Genomic DNA, 15,907 nt, shown 5'->3' with positions numbered 1-15,907 from the left:
CTTCCAGGGACCAGGTATTGCCACCCAAAGAAATTCCATGCAGAAACTGGTCCCTTTGGCGATTCCTACTTTGTTTGACCCAGTGCTGCACTACACCAGGACAAGTTGGGTGTGAAAGGAGAAGTGAATATTAAAGAACCTGGCATTGCATTCACAAAATTGCCCTTTCACTGAACAAAGCAAATGGTGGACGTTTGAGGTTGAAGAAAATGGAGAAGGCCACTAATTTGGATGGCTTTAAAATGGAAGTCATCAATGGCTACCACTCTTAATGGCTGTGTACTGCGGTGGTTTCCCAGGTCCTAATAGTCCAATACTCTAACCACTACACCACACCACACCACATCACTGGTGAGGCCAGCTGATGGGCAGAAGGACAGGGTTTGATCCTGAATTAGCTACATCCACTGTGCCCCACAGGATTCAATCCTCGCTCTTCTGCTGATGAGTGGGGGTTTGAAAGCCCTTTGCAAAAGTGCTCTTTGAAGCAGCTCTACTTTGTAAACCACTTTCTTTGAGTGTTGTTAGGGTGTTGTTGTTTTTCTGTAACCAAGTGGTATATACGTTTTGTGGAATAAAATTAATATGGAGAAGTAGCAGTGGTCCCATGTCTCCCTTTACTATTTTAGGACGCTACAGATGAGGAGGGATGGTTTGGCTAAAACTGTAGCAGGGAGGAGAGATGCAAAAGTTACCCAGAGGGACTCTTTGGAAGAACTTCAAAGTGTATTGAAAGTGGAAGAAAAACACAGACATGCTATAAATGCTGAGAAAGTGACATATTTTTTACTGAGCGAGGAAGTCAAGAAGCACCCCAGACAGTATACAAGCAACCCAGAGTTCTTGCCAAGGCAGAACTAGAGGAAACATTGCTGAGGTCATTCTTCTGTAGTCAGAGTCCTGGGCCAAGATGTCACAGCAAGAAGCCAGGAGGAGACTTCTGCCTCGGAGCAAATTTTTGCAGCTGTGCCAATACATCTACTCTAGAGGAGTTTAGGAGTCACGCTCGCCAGCAACGCATTCTGCCAAGAAGAAAAGCATCACAGTTATGGGTCGGGGAAGAAACTGGAACATCTCCAGTCACTATGTGAGCCAACACACGGCTATCCTGCTTAATTTGCACATACCCCACTTTCGTGGTGCAGTGCTCCGACAAAATAACAGAAACTGCATATAGCAGGGGAAAGTGTGCGAAAAAGGCATATATTCTCAAACATAGCATACAAATATGTGTGTATTAGTCAGAACTCCAAATGGCAATATTAAGAGAAAGCAGCAGTGAAAGGCATACAATCAATCAATCAATTAATTAATCAATTTTAAGACAACCTGCTGTGGAACTATGGAGAACTGGATTTAGGACTGGACAAATGAGAAACAGAAACACTGGAAGGGATAGATCCGTCCTGAGTGAATTAAAAGCATGCTTTGCTCCTGCATCTGAAATCCCTTTGATTTTCTTTCCCTCCTGTCTGTTACATTTCTCCTCCTTCTGTCACATCAGTCAACCTCATCAAATAAAGAAAACCGAAGCTCCTTACATCATAAGCCACCCGCCCTCCTCTCTCCAGCAGTAGAAGGGATGTTTGCCCCTCTTCCTCCCCTGACACGTAGGTCATGTGTCAATCACTGGACTGTTCTAAACTGAGCCCTAGTTAGAGCAAACCCCATTGAAATTAAGGAACTTCACATCCAGTAGCCCCAATGGAGTTTACTTTGAGTCAGAAGTAGCACTGGATACAACCCACTAAGTTGCGGGTTCCCAGGCGCATAGTGGAACATGTTACAGATTTCTTCAAGATGGTGCTCAGCCCCACGTTCAAGCCCAGTTTTCAAGAAATGAGCAGCTGAGATCTTACATCAACAATGTTGACATCCCCAGCCGCGAAGTTCAGGTTGAAGAGGTTAGGGAGTGGGATTCCTATCTCCAAGGCACCTGGAAGAAAACCAAGAAACAACGCTAGACGTGCAGAAGGGTTGTTGCATCCCAAAGGCGAAGCTGAAACGGCACCCTTGTTGGTACAAATAAGGGCTCTCTTACCGTTGATCACAGGCAGGTATCCAGTTCTGAGAAGGTTTGTGATCCAGGTTTTGAGGACGGCAACCTGCAACAGAAAGAGAAACTTCTGCATCATCAGTTGGCGAGAGAAAGAGACGTGATCTGTTAGGTTGCTTACTTCAAATATTTCCCGGCTAAACATTAGGAAGAACTCAGGAGGTGGTGAGATCCCCTTCATTGGAGGTTCCTAAGCAGAGGTTGAGTGGCCACCTGCCAGCGATTCTCTGGCTGAGACTCCTGCATTGCAGGGGGTTGGACTGGATGACCCTGGGGGACCCTTCCAACTTTACAATTCTTTGATGGGACTTCACCCTTTGTAGCTCAAGCACCCAAGTGTTTGTGGGGCTGCCCCAGATGCCATCTCCACCTCTGCTCCAGCATCCAGAAACCCCCAATCCGGGACAAGTTCAGCTGTCGCCTTCTCTTTCAAGTTCCAGGTGAGCTGCAGAGACCTTGGGAGTTCTGCTCATGCGACAGGACTTCCTCTCCCTGCCCCACCCTGCCCTGCTCCCTCAAAATCTTCTCCAAGGGGTCCACTGCAGTATTGGGTGGAAAGGAGTCTTACATCAAAGGAGCCAATCTGGGAAGACGAGACGTTGAGGCTGATGCTGTGAAAGGAAAGGAAAGGAAAGCATTGGTTGGGTGCTAGCCTGCACATCTGGCATGGAGAAGCCCTCCACTATCCAGTGGCCTCTAGGCATCTTGGACTACAACTGCTTGGGACTGATGGGAACTGTAGTCCAAGACATGTAAAGGACATCATGTTGGGGGAGGCTGGTCTGCAGAGCTCCCAGAGCACGGCCGAGAAAAGATCAGGAAGAAAGTGGGTTATAAACACAGTGCAGAGTTGGGGATGCTGGGCTACACCTCTGGTCCCTCCCTGCCCCCCTTACCTCTTAGCAACCCCTAGGTAATCCCACTGCCCTCCAGGGGGCAGCATCACCCACTTTGGGAACCACTGGTTTAAAGGGAGACTTTCTCCAAATCAGGGGCGGATTTTGGTAATGTGGCCCCGAGCTGGGACAAAATTTGATGAGCTCCCTTAACATTTCTTTAATGCTGTATTGTTTTAATATTCGACTGGGAGCCGCCCAGAGTGGCTGGGGAGACTCAGCCAGATGAGCGGGGTACAAATAATAAATTACAGTGGTGCCTCGCTAGACGAATCTAGCGAATCCCATAGGAATGCATTGAATTTTTTTCTTTGCCCATAGGAACGCATTAATTGAATTTCAATGCATTCCTATGGGAAACCGCGATTCGCTAGACAAATTTTTCATAAAATGAATTCGTCTAGCGAGGCAAGCTCCGCTCGAAAAATCCTTTCGTTAAGCGGAAATTTCGTTAAGCAGGGCATTTGTTAAGCGAGGCACCACTGTATTATTATTATTATTATTATTATTATTATTATTATTATTATTATTATTATTATTTTCGCAGCAATTCCTTTTGGTACAGTTGCTTTTTAATGGATCTTTTCAATAGGTACCCACATAAATATAGGTTTTATAATTACTACTACTACTACTATTTTGGTGCCCCCACCCCCACCCCCACCCCACCCTTGGCTCAGTGTCCCTGTGTGGAAAAACCACTGGCACCACCTTAAATCCAGTCCTGTCCAAATGTCATTTGTTATTCTGGACCTTAACCTAGGGATCTAGAGCATGGGAAGGCAAACTAAGGCCAGGCAGCTGGATCCGGCCCAATTGCCTTCTAAATCCGGCCCGCGGACGGTCCAGGAATCAGCGTGTTTTAACATGAGTAGAATGTGTGCTTTTATTTAAAATGCATCTCTGGGTTATATATATCTAGAGAGAGAGAAAGAGTCCCCCCCCACACACACACAAGGTCTGAGGGACAGTGGACTGGCCCCCTGCTGAAAAAGTTTGCTGACCCCTGATCTAGAGCATCAAGATCCACTTACTTGTCAAGAGATAAGGAGATGGCCAATTTTGCTCCTGAAATGCGGACAGATCCACTCAAGCCGATTTGCTGTAAATGCAATATCACTGGGTGAGAGACTGGCGCCTTCCCTTTCGCTTTTGCAAAACCTGCTTTGGGTTGAGATCCCTGCATTGCAGGGGGTTGGACTAGATGACTAGAGTTGGGTCCCTTCCAACTCTATGATCCTATGATTCTGCTCTGTTCTGTAGCCATCTTCTATGCCCCACTGAGAGCAGGGAGGGCTCTTTGTCGGAGGAAACAGCGTGTACCCTCCTTCCTTTTGGCTAAAAGAAACTGCCACACCTAGAAAGAGGAACCTGGGTGGTCTTCAAGGACACCTAAGTGCCATGTAAAAAAAGAAATAAATCCCAACACACTGATGATTTGGGGGTGGGGGTGGGATTACTGACACCCAAGCAAAGGTTCTTTGAAAAGAAATATTGAGACAAGAGTGCTATCGATGGCTACCACCTTTGCCACCACGATTAGAAGCAACAATGCGTCTGAATATCAGTTGCTGGGCTGGAAACCACAGGAAGGGAGAGGAGTCTTGCGTTCGAATCCCGCTTGCGGGTTACCCACATGTCAGCCCCTGTGAGAACAGGATGCTGGACTAGATGGGTCACTGGCCTGATCCAGCAGAGCTGTTCTGATGTTCTTACGAATTTTCAGCCGCCTCGGCTAGATAACCCAGGGCAGGCCGGGGGTTGGTGTTTCAAGCCATGCACCATCCATTCCATCCCATTACTTACAGCATTCAACCCAAAGAGAAGCTCAGGGCCGGAGTCAGCGAGGGCGAAAACATCAACGGCAGCAGCGAGGGCCACAGTGAGCTTCCCGTTTTGCAAAGACACTCCCGGAATGTCGCTGATCCGGATCTTGACCACCAGGGGCAGGCTTGTTGGCAGCAGCCGGGACAGCTGTACAAAGAGGGGGCGGGGAGAATGATTTGCACTCAGGGCAGAGGGGCAAATCGCTTCACACACACACACACACACACACCTCAAAAGCAAGATGCCCAGTAGGGCTTCCTTACCTGAGGTAGCACAGATTGAAGTGCGGACGTTGTCAGTGGGACGGCTCCACGGAGCTTGGGGGAAAGCAAGACGGATGCAAAGAAGTTTAAAAGGAGAATGTCTTCTAAATGCCACCCTAATCTTTTGCCCAAGACCCTCAGCCTGACGTGGTGATTTCCTTCATGTTCATCCTCTCAAAACAAAGAAAGATGGGGGGGAGGGGTTGTTCCCAATTTACAGGTACAAAACCGAGCCTGAGAATTAATAGGTGTGTATGTTTGTGTGTCTAAGAACATAATAGTGTTTAGCTTATTTTTCATTGCTATTTATTTAGTACTGTTTGATAGATGGCAAATGGTTTCTTGATTATATATTAATCATATAATATGCCTTACCCTGTAATTGTGATGTTTAGCTTGTTTTTAAGTTGCTGGTTTGAAAATAGTGTTTCATCAATTATAATTGATTTACTTATGATTTACTTATGAACCATCACATGACATGGTGTACGCTGCACTTGTGATGTTCCAGTAGGCTATTGTTATTTATTGTTTGTAAGCCGCTTTGAGATTCATTTGAATGGAAAGCAACGCAGGAAAAACGTGAATCAAATCAGAGGAAATAGGAAATATTGGCTTGGGACCACCGAGGCCACACAGTCTGGCTCACAGCTGAGCTAGGAGAGGGATCCATTATACAAATCAATGGCAATGGTGCCCAAGAAGCTTATACAATGATGGGTGGAACTGGAGAAAATATTTCTTCAGAAGAATGAAGAAATACCAACAGTGGATGAATGGCAGAAGAAGTTGATAGAATATATGGAGCTGTCTGAACTGACCAGGAGACTCCGAGATCGAAGTCAAGCAGAAGTGGAAGAAGATTGGAAGAAATTCAAAATTTACTTAAAGAATAAGCATATAACAGATTAGAATTAGTGAAAGTGAGGGAGATAAAATAGAGGTTGTAGATAATACAATGGAGTAAAATAAGTATTGTTAGAAATTGATGATGAATTAATTAAGAAGAGAGATTTGGATAGAATATAAAAGGTTAAGATGTAAAAGATATAGAACAAGGTAAAATTAAAGCAAGAACTAGAAAGTATATAAGATTTAGAGTTTACTACTGAAGATATGCAAAGAATTGCAGAAGGAGGAGGAATGAGGAAGTCATTAGATTGGTAATAAGGGTTATAAGTTCGAATATTTTTTGTATTGTTGTATTTTTTGTGTTTTGTATGTTTTTTTTTGTTTTGTATTTTTTTAAATGTTTCTTATTTGTTGGAGAAAACCTTAATAAACATATTATAAAAAAAGGAAATATTTCTTCGCCCACCTCTCTCTTAGCACTAAAACTCATGGGAATCTAATGCCGCTGAATGGCCATGCTCTGCCTCCACAATGGGAGACAGCAATGCTTCTGAATGCCTGTTACTCGACAATACAGGAGGGGAGAGCTGCTCTTGTGTTCGAATCCTGCTTGCTGGTGAGAACAGGATGCTGGCCCAGATGGGTTGCTGGCCTGATCCAGCAGGAATCATGTATGTATTATTTCAGTGGGGAAAGCTCTGGAGGAGAAGGGGGTCAAGAAACCATGTCCCCCCCACCCCCCACCCCATGCTGTTTGAGGGTTTGGCCATTTAGCTTCCAGCCTGCCTGCATCCTCTGCAGACTCTTCAAGGACTGTCATTTCCGGCAACTCACCGCTTGGTCAGTGATGTCTGCGTTGAGCTGCCCGTTCTTCACCACCAGCTGCAGCAAGGAGGAAATGAGGTCACCAGAGAGAAGCAACTGGGAGGTGTGGTCGCCAGCTGGAGGCAGAGAGGGCAGCTTGGTTGGGGGAAGCTGGATGGAGTTGCCTCCATTATCAAGCACTAAGACCTGGAAGAAACATTTTAAAAAATCAGAGGTTAAGAGACATTGGGGGGCCCACAGAACTGTACAATTCAGTATAATTCAGGCACAGGCAAACTCGGCCCTCCAGATGTTTTGGGGCTACAACTCCCATCACCCCTAGCTAACAGGACCAGTGGTCAGGGATGATGGGAGTTGTAGTCCCAAAACATATGGAGGGCTGAGTTTGCCTCTGCCTGGAATTGTTTAATTGACACTGAAATGGGGAATGACTTAATATGGAGGCTTTCACATCAGGGTTTCCCCTGGGGCTATATTAAGTTCTCTGAGCTCCTAGGTGGGTCGATAACTAGCTGTTGTTATTCTCTGCTTCTCTCTCAACCTAGCCTACCTCACAGGGTTGTTGTTCTGAGACTCAAATGGGGAGGAGGAGAAGCTGCTTGGAGGAAAAGGTGGGATATAAATGCAATCAACCAATCGATCGATCGATAAAGGTGCCTTACATTCAGATTCAGCACAATTTGTTGTTCATCGCTGAACCACGGCAGGCCAGCCAGGGTGTAATGTAGTTTTCCCAGCGTACCGAATGGGCAGATGCCTGTGTAGGAAAGAAAAAGGAAGCAGAGAGAAAGAGGGCAGATGTAAGCTGTCGCTGGGGCACCTCCTTCCAATATATTGTCCCATGCCTTTCCTCCAGCAATAATATCCAGGGTTCATGAGACATATTCTGTGTACTCAACGTCACAAGCTAGACAAAAAAAAAATCAGTTTTGAATCGGTGGTGAACTGGTGGTGTCGAGGGGGAGAGGGAGAGGAGAAAGTTTGCAGCCTGTTCAGTTTAGAGAAAAGATGGGTAAGGGGCAACAGGGTAAAGAAAAACCTAGAGAAAGTGGACAGAGAAATGTTTTTCTCCTCTCATAACACTGCAACTTGAATGTCAGAAAATTCAGGGCATGTAAAGCAAGGTGGGACTTTACACAACACATAGCTAAGCTTTGAAACTCAGGAGGAAGTGAGCTAGCTAGAGCTTAGTCCAAGGCTTCCATATTGGTATCCTCATCATCATCCCAATTAGCATTTCACTTGTGCTTTTAGACGGTTCAAACCCTTTTGCACACAAGGTCTCAGCCAACAATGCAACAATCCTGTATATCAGGCACGGCCAACAGGTAGACCATGATCTACTGGTAGATCACTGGACGTCTGTGGTAGATCACTGGCTCCCCCCATAGAAGCTCAACAACTTTGGCTCGCCTAAAAAAAGCTCAACATTTTCTCCCTGCACACCTGAACCCCCCAAAAGGGGGTAGATCACTGCCGGTTTTTAACTCTGTGAGTAGATCACAGTCACTTGGGAGTTGGCCACCCCTGCTGTATATTAATGGATCATCATCCTGTTTGGCTTTTGTGCTTCATTTCTAGGCACAGGTCCTCGCTTTAAAGCTCTGTGTCCAAGCATTTGTTTTGTTTTGCCACGGCACTTGCCCTGCGAAAACCTGCTTTATAGCGCTGAATCAGACCAGAGCAAACCCAAATTGCAGAAAACCCCAATTGCCGTTTCAAGTTGTGCAATATTATATACTCTAGTTGACGATCCAAAGGAGATGGGAAAGGGGGAGGTCATGGGAAACTTACTGTTGACCGTGCCAAGAAGGGTGTTCACAATATTCAGCACAAGATCTGCAACTGGACACAGCTGCAACAAAGGGAAAGGCGCAGGAGTGAAGCCACAGAACTGAGCGCTCCGCACATTCTTTGTTATGTTATCTGGAAAATAAATCTCCCTGTGCCGCCTGCCAGCCACCCCAGAGGCAGGCGCCGCCCGAGCTGCCCTCAGGGAAACCATCGCAAGGAAGAAATCTTCATCTGCTTATCCTGCTGGCATCCCAGAGATGCAATGGCAGACAACAAGGACAACAAGGGGTGAAGAGTCGCCATTTACTTGCAGGAGCTATTGGTCATCCTGATTCCCAGAAGGGTAAAACTCTAGCTCTAGGGTAAGGAACCTTTGGCCCTCCAGCTTCTACTGAACTGCAGCTCCCATCAGCCCTAGAAGTATGGGCAATGGTCGAGGATGATGGGAGATGTGGTTCAGCTGGAGAGCCAAAGGTTCCCCATATTGGCATTCTCCGCTTCAAGGGTGGAGCCAGTGAGAGCCAGTAGTGTGGTGTAGTGGTTAGAGTGTCGGACCAGGACCTGAGAGACCAGCGTTCGAATTCCTGCTCAACCATGAAGCTCCCTGGGTGTGATCTTGGGCCAGTCACTGCCTCTCAGCCTAGCCTACCTCACAGGGTTGTTGGGATTAAATGAAGAAGAGGAGAACCCTGTGTACCACCTTGAGCTTCTTGCAGAAGAAGGTGGGGCATAAATGCAATAAATAATAAAGAAATAAAATTCCTAGGGTATCCTTTTGCCTTGTATCAGTATTAACTATGTCTGTTGCTCCATCTCATCCTGTGCAGTCTACTCTGAATAGCAATGCCTCTTCTAAATTCAGCAAAACTATGATGCAAAGAAAGTGATCAACAATCATGCTGAGCTGGCAAATTCTCGGAAGACTCACCACTCCAGGGATGACATTGCTCAGGAGATTAGTCAAGACCCTGTCCAAGTTGAGTGGAAGGAACCTAAGGAAGAAAAGAAATGGGGACCGTGAATCTTTAAGGTGTTTCAGTGGCTAGGAGCCACAGTGGCTAAGTTCCTAAGGACCTCTGGTCACTCACCCAGACAGGATCTGAATGCCACCCAGGTTGGTCCTGCAGTTTTCCACAACTAGGATGGGAGTGCCTGACTTGTCCTGGACCAGACGTGCATTTGCTGTGATGTTCACTTCCACCAGAAGATTCAGCAGCCCACCCAAAAGCCTGGAAGAGATGAAGATGAGATCGACCACTGAACCAACTCCAGTTTCTGCAGGTTCTCAGATTGCAATGGCTTCTTTGTCAGGCATTGCTTGGGGCACAAATATCAAGGATGCCCTGCAGGTCCTACAACACCTATCCTGGGTGTGGTTTTGTTTTCCCCACCAAGTTTTGAAATCTATTATTTTGACAAAGGTGGATAATGGAAGCTATCACCCATTGCACTGCGTAACTGCGGTCTCAGTTCCCCCATGTGTTGGTCTTTAAGTACCTGGAATGGCCATGAATGCTTAGTGAACCCAAGTACACAAATGGTTTAGAGGGAGAAATTCAAATTGAAGCTGGGGGAGACCCAATTAGAAGGAATGACTGTGCTCAGTGGCCATAGAATGATGACTGACAGCTGGGGGGGGGAGGGTTGGGGAACTGAGGGAAGGGGGATGGAGTATCCTAGAAAGGGCATGGCTGGCTGGCTGGCTGGCTAGAACTGCAATATTGTGTTGCAGATCCCTCTTGTACACTATCGGTGAGTCCTGCACAGATGCTACTCTCTGCAGATTTTACTTTTCACGTGTAAAAGGTTGGGCACCCTCTTTCTCCCCCTGTGGAATTCAAGAAGCAACTTCTTGTGATTCCTGCATTGCAGGAGGCAGGACTAGATGACCCTGTGAGTCCCCCCGGACACCACATGTCTATGAGTCTATGACCCTGTGCACATGGGCACTTAAGTAGAATTGAAGTCGCATCCAGAGATATCTGTGTGCATAGACGTGCTCATGGAATCGCTCGTAAATATGGTGATCCACATTCAACGATGGGGACCCAATCCACGAACGGGCAGGTACATTGGCTTGTTCCATAGAAGTGAATGAGGGAGCTGCTTTGAGTGAAGGATCACCACCTGTACATGGAAGCCTATCCTATTCCCCCCACCCCAGAAGCTGCCACCCAAGCAACCCAACCATGTATTTGAAGCAGGAGCTTGTGTCCGCAATCAATCTTCAGGATACTTCAATGCTGTTTAAGTTTTTTTTATCATCATCATCATCATCATCATCAAAGACTCTTTCTTGAACTGGCTAGGATAGGAGATGAAATAAAAAGCCTCATACACTTTTGGAGGATGAATAAGAGGAGAAAATTCTCAGGACTTCTCAACAGGAACATGGAAGGCTGCCTTATGCAGAGTCATGGCCGTTGGTTCATTTACTCAGCTTTGTCTACACTGACTGTGGAAGAGTGCCTCTCCAGGGTTTCTCAGCTCAACCTGGAGATGCTGCTAGAGATTGAACTTGGATTCTTCTGCGTACAAAGCAGGTGTTCTGCCTCTGAGCTATCGCTCTCCCTGCTTGCTATGTCCTATGGAAGTCAACTCACGTATCTCCCTTGAGAGCAACTTTGGTATAGATGTTCAGTCCGACCCCAACGCCTTTCAAGAATTTCAGTGAGACCTTAGGAAGGACGACGTCCACCAACTTCAAGCTGGAGGGTGAAGGAGAGACAGTCAGGAGCAGAAGCTAAATCCACAAAGCATCATCTACATCTTGCCAAAGGGAAATGTTGAGTTCTACCCCCTGTGTTTTTCTCAGTAAAAGAGATAACTCACCCAAGGAGACCTTCACGTCCAAGGACACCACCAAGGAGACCTCCTTTGCCTCCCAGGGCACCGCCGACAATCCCAAGAGGTCCTCCGCCTTGGCCTCCAAGAACTCCTCCAGCCAAGCCTCCTACCAAGCCGAGAGGACCTCCTCCTTGGCCTCCAAGTGCACCTCCAGCCAAGCCTCCTACCAAGCCGAGAGGACCTCCTCCTTGGCCTCCAAGGGCACCACCAGCCAAGCCTCCTACCAAGCCGAGAGGACCTCCTCCCTGGCCTCCAAGTGCACCTCCAGCCAAACCTCCTACCAAGCCGAGAGGACCTCCTCCTTGGCCTCCAAGGGCACCACCAGCCAAGCCTCCTACCAAGCCAAGAGGACCTCCTCCTTGGCCTCCAAGGATGCCTCCTAGAAGGTCTCCACCAAGCACTTGCCCCAAAAGACCCTGGAGCAGGTTGCCTTTGGCCAGCGTCTCTGAGATGCCTGGAAGGAAGACACAGCATTTAGCACAAGGAAATAAAAGTCAGTGTTGACAAATGTCCTCATCAACGGTATACAAGGACACAAAACAAACAGCTATCTCATTAGCATGCTTTTCCACCACAGGTTGGGTGGACTGAACCTGGCTTATTAAGCATGCCTCTTTCCACGTTCCACATTCTTCCAGATGTAGAGTCAGAATCTCCTTTTATGTTGCAACTACCATTCACATACTGTATCAGGAACTGGCAATAGGGAGCCGATTTCTCATTTTAATATTTGTATGGTTTTATGCACTGGTGTTAAACCACCCTGATTTTTTGAATGAATAAAGGTAAAGGGACCCCTGACCATTAGGTCCAGTCGTGACCGACTCTGGGGTTGCGCGCTCATCTCGCATTATTGGCCGAGGGAGCCGGCGTATAGCTTCCAGGTCATGTGGCCAGCATGACAAAGCCGCTTCTGGCAAACCAGAGCAGCACATGGAAACACCATTTACCTTGCCGCTGTAGCGGTCCCTATTTATCTACTTGCATTTTTACGTGCTTTCAAACTGCTAGGTTGGCAGGAGCTGGGACCGAGCAACGGGAGCTCACCCCGTCACAGGGATTCGAACCGCTGACCTTCTGATCAGCAAGCCCTAGGCTCAGTGGTTTAACCACAGCGCCACCTGGGTCCCTCCTTTTTTAATGAATAGTGGTATATAAATATGTTAATTGATAAATAAACAAACTGCTGGGATGGGGCAATGCAATGGTCTGGCTTGAGATGGTACCCCTAATTTTAGAAATGAAGGAGGCGGTATAAACCTGAATGGCAGCCTGGGGAGGGGGAACATCACATCCATTGTGCATGCATTATCCTGTTCACTTTTGATTTCTGCAGAGCAGCGGGGTTGGACTAGATGGCCCTTGGTGTCCCTTCCAGCTCTACAATCCCATGAAACACCTGTGCAGACCTGAGGGTCTGAGGGGCTGTGCTGGCACATCAAGGGATGAAGTCCATAGCAGAGGCACACCTGGGCACACAAGCGCCAAGACCACTGTACCCACTCCTGTTTGAAGAGGAGGCGGCCAATTTTTGCTTCTCTGCAAATGCTCATTCAAGAGTTGGATGGTTCCCTTTGCCATTTCTCTGAATTTTCATATTTTAGAAAAATCAGAAAGATCCAGAGCTCACCAGTCTCCAGGACATCCTTATGCAGTCGGGCCACCGAAAGGACATTGTCAGCGAGAGCTTGGGTGGAGGGCAGGAGGCCGCAAAGGAGGAGGAGAGTCCAAGCCATTAGCATCTTGATCTGGTACCTGAGAAAATATGACTGGTTGTCAGAAGGAAGGAAGGAAGGAAGGAAGGAAGGAAGGAAGGAAGGAAGGAAGGAAGGAAGGAAGGAAGGAAGGAAGGAAGGAAGGAAGGATTGTCCGTGCATTTTTAAGAAAACCATTTTAAGCATTGACTTGCTAAGTGCAGTCGATTATATCTTGAATTTAAAACCCTGACTTGGGGACTGTCTCTGCATAAATTCTTGGTAGCTTCTAGCTGTTGTTATTGTGTACAAACCTGCTTTATGCTGAACTGGACCTTTTGGCCATCAGGGTTGCCTAATTCTGACTCGCAGCACACCTCCATCCCCACCCCCTGAGGTCTGCCCCAGTCCTGATGGCTAAAGACCCCAAGGGTTGAATCCTGCATGCAAAGCAGCCCCAGGTATTCTGCTGCTCAATTACAGCCTCTCGACTGGAGCAGGACTAATGGATCCGGTGTTTTCCCCACCGGAAAAGTTTTCCCCACAAAAGCCAAACTCTGTTTGGTTAACAATTCAACAACGTATTAAGCACAACCTTCATGAAATAAATTTGATGGACCACCTTACATAAATGTCTCCCAGAAAGCGAGTCCCATTGAGTTAAATGAGACCTATTCCATAAGCGCAAGGATTGACAAATCTATCAGTTTAGGAGTCTCTCGGTTTCTCTCTTCTTCTTTTTCAGTCTTAAGTTGGCACATTCCTACATTATTCTGCCATTTTTTTGAAGTCCTCTTGAAAATACTTTCACATTCTAGTGTGCATTCCTCCATGCCATTTTGTCCAAGAGATACATTTTTGCAAGGAATTTTCCTCCACTTAATGCATTTTGTATGTTTTTCTTCACTAATATAGGTATCCTTCTGCACCCTGTTCCCTAATTTTTGCACTGTGTCACAAAAGGTGGGGAAGTGGCCATCTCAAAGACAGCTGTGTTTCAGTACCCATATCATATTGAGATGTGAGAATGGCTTAGGTTCGCATCCAAATATGAACTGAACTGGTCACAGCCTTAGAGCACCAGCGCTCGCAAGATCCCTTCCAAGCTGCGAAATCAAACTCAGCGGTTCCTTTGGGAGACGCAAACCTTGGAGTCTCATCTCTTACCTGACTCAGCTGGAGGCGTCCTAAGATGCTCCTCACTTGTTGCCGTCCTTCAGGGAGGAAGATGCTTCAGAGCCACGGCATGTGGTCCTTATATATCTAATATCTGTGTCAGGAATGAGGAAAACTGGATTGTTTGTGGACAACTCATGATATTTGCTTGGGTGTAAAATAGCAAGTGGTTTGCGATTTATGTCCAATGCAAATATTTCCTTAGAAATCTGAAAAGCTGTGTAAATCGTTGAGCAATGTGTATTGAACATCTAAGGAGGTGTATTTGGTTCAACTTTAATCTGGGATGCCAATTCCCGAGGGGCCACGTCAATCATTCCTGCCATGATTGCGTGTTCCATGCTAGGGGTTGGTGAAGCAAGAGTTAGCATCAGACGCTGACCACAGTACTTAAGGGATTATGGCCTTGTTTGCACCAGGGCTTACGCAGGATGGGGTCAAGCATTGATTTCATGCTTTCTGCGCAACAGCCCTCGGAGATCCATAATGCACCGTGGCCTTAAGCAAAAGGAATTACCAATAGCTGCTAGGCAGGATGGCTATGCCATCTACCAGCTGTGGAGGCCGTTGTCCTTCCAAGCAAGAGTTGCTTGAAACCACAGGAGGGGAGAGCTATCTTGTGCTCAAATCCTGCTTGCAGGATTCTGACAGACATCTGGTTGACCGCTGGGAGAACAGGAGGCTGCACTCTATGGGCTATTGCCCTGATCCAATAATATGTCAAACGACCTTGCTTGTCCAGGAAAAAAGAAATTGAGTGAAGTGAAAAATGACATAGTTACAGGTAGGTAGCCGTGTTGGTCTGAGTCAAAGCAAGGGCTTTCCCCCCGCAGGACCAATTGTAGTCATCAGCAGTCATTAACAGCCATCTACAGGATTACCACTCCCATCAGCCCATCACCCATTCCCACCCCCCACCCCACCCTCTGTATATACATAAGGGTCTGACTCTTCTGTTTCCAGTGTATCTGAAGAAGTGTGCATGCACACGAAAGCTCATACCAAAATAAAAACTTAGTTGGTCTTTAAGGTGCTGCTGAAGGAATTTTTTTATTTTGAAAAATGGCATGTGAAGGAAGAAAGGGGCAACTGGGGGGCACCCTCTATAGTGTCCCCTCTATAGTACAGTGGACAGATTGAAGGAAAAAAATCACCATTTGCATTGTCATTCAAAAATGTGAAAACAAAACATGCCTCTCAATAAATCTGCTTTATTGATCACCTCTTAACTTTTTAAACAGAGCTCTGCTCCTGCACCTTTGAAAGCAACCAGCCATGCAGAAACTAAACAGAAGCTTTTCCTGGCAGGGAGATGAATCTGCAAGGCAGGGAGCAGTTTTGCCTCCTTTTTTCCTGCATTCCAGGAAAAACAGGGCCAGTAAAAGGAGCATGTGGCAATTCCAGAGACAGGTCTGCTGCCATGTGTTAGTGGAAGAAGCTCTGCTTGGCCCAGGACTGGGCTCCTTGACCTTTGAGCTACTGCATTTGTGTCTCCTTGCTTAGCCAAAGAAGGCTCTCAGAGCAACTGACAAAAATAAGTAATAAGGCGATCCCTGCCCTTGGGCAGACAACCTACATTTATGAATTTAGAAAACCAAGAAATGGAGAGAAACCAAAATGGTCATGTTGGCCAACTCCACCTCCTTCTCCTCCTGCCACACAGTTCCTTTCCCTTAG

The sequence above is a fragment of the Zootoca vivipara genome, chromosome 7 (genome assembly GCF_963506605.1).
Source record: "Zootoca vivipara chromosome 7, rZooViv1.1, whole genome shotgun sequence".
In the NCBI taxonomy this organism is placed as follows: Eukaryota; Metazoa; Chordata; class Lepidosauria; order Squamata; family Lacertidae; genus Zootoca; species Zootoca vivipara.
This window is presented reverse-complemented; position numbering follows the sequence as displayed.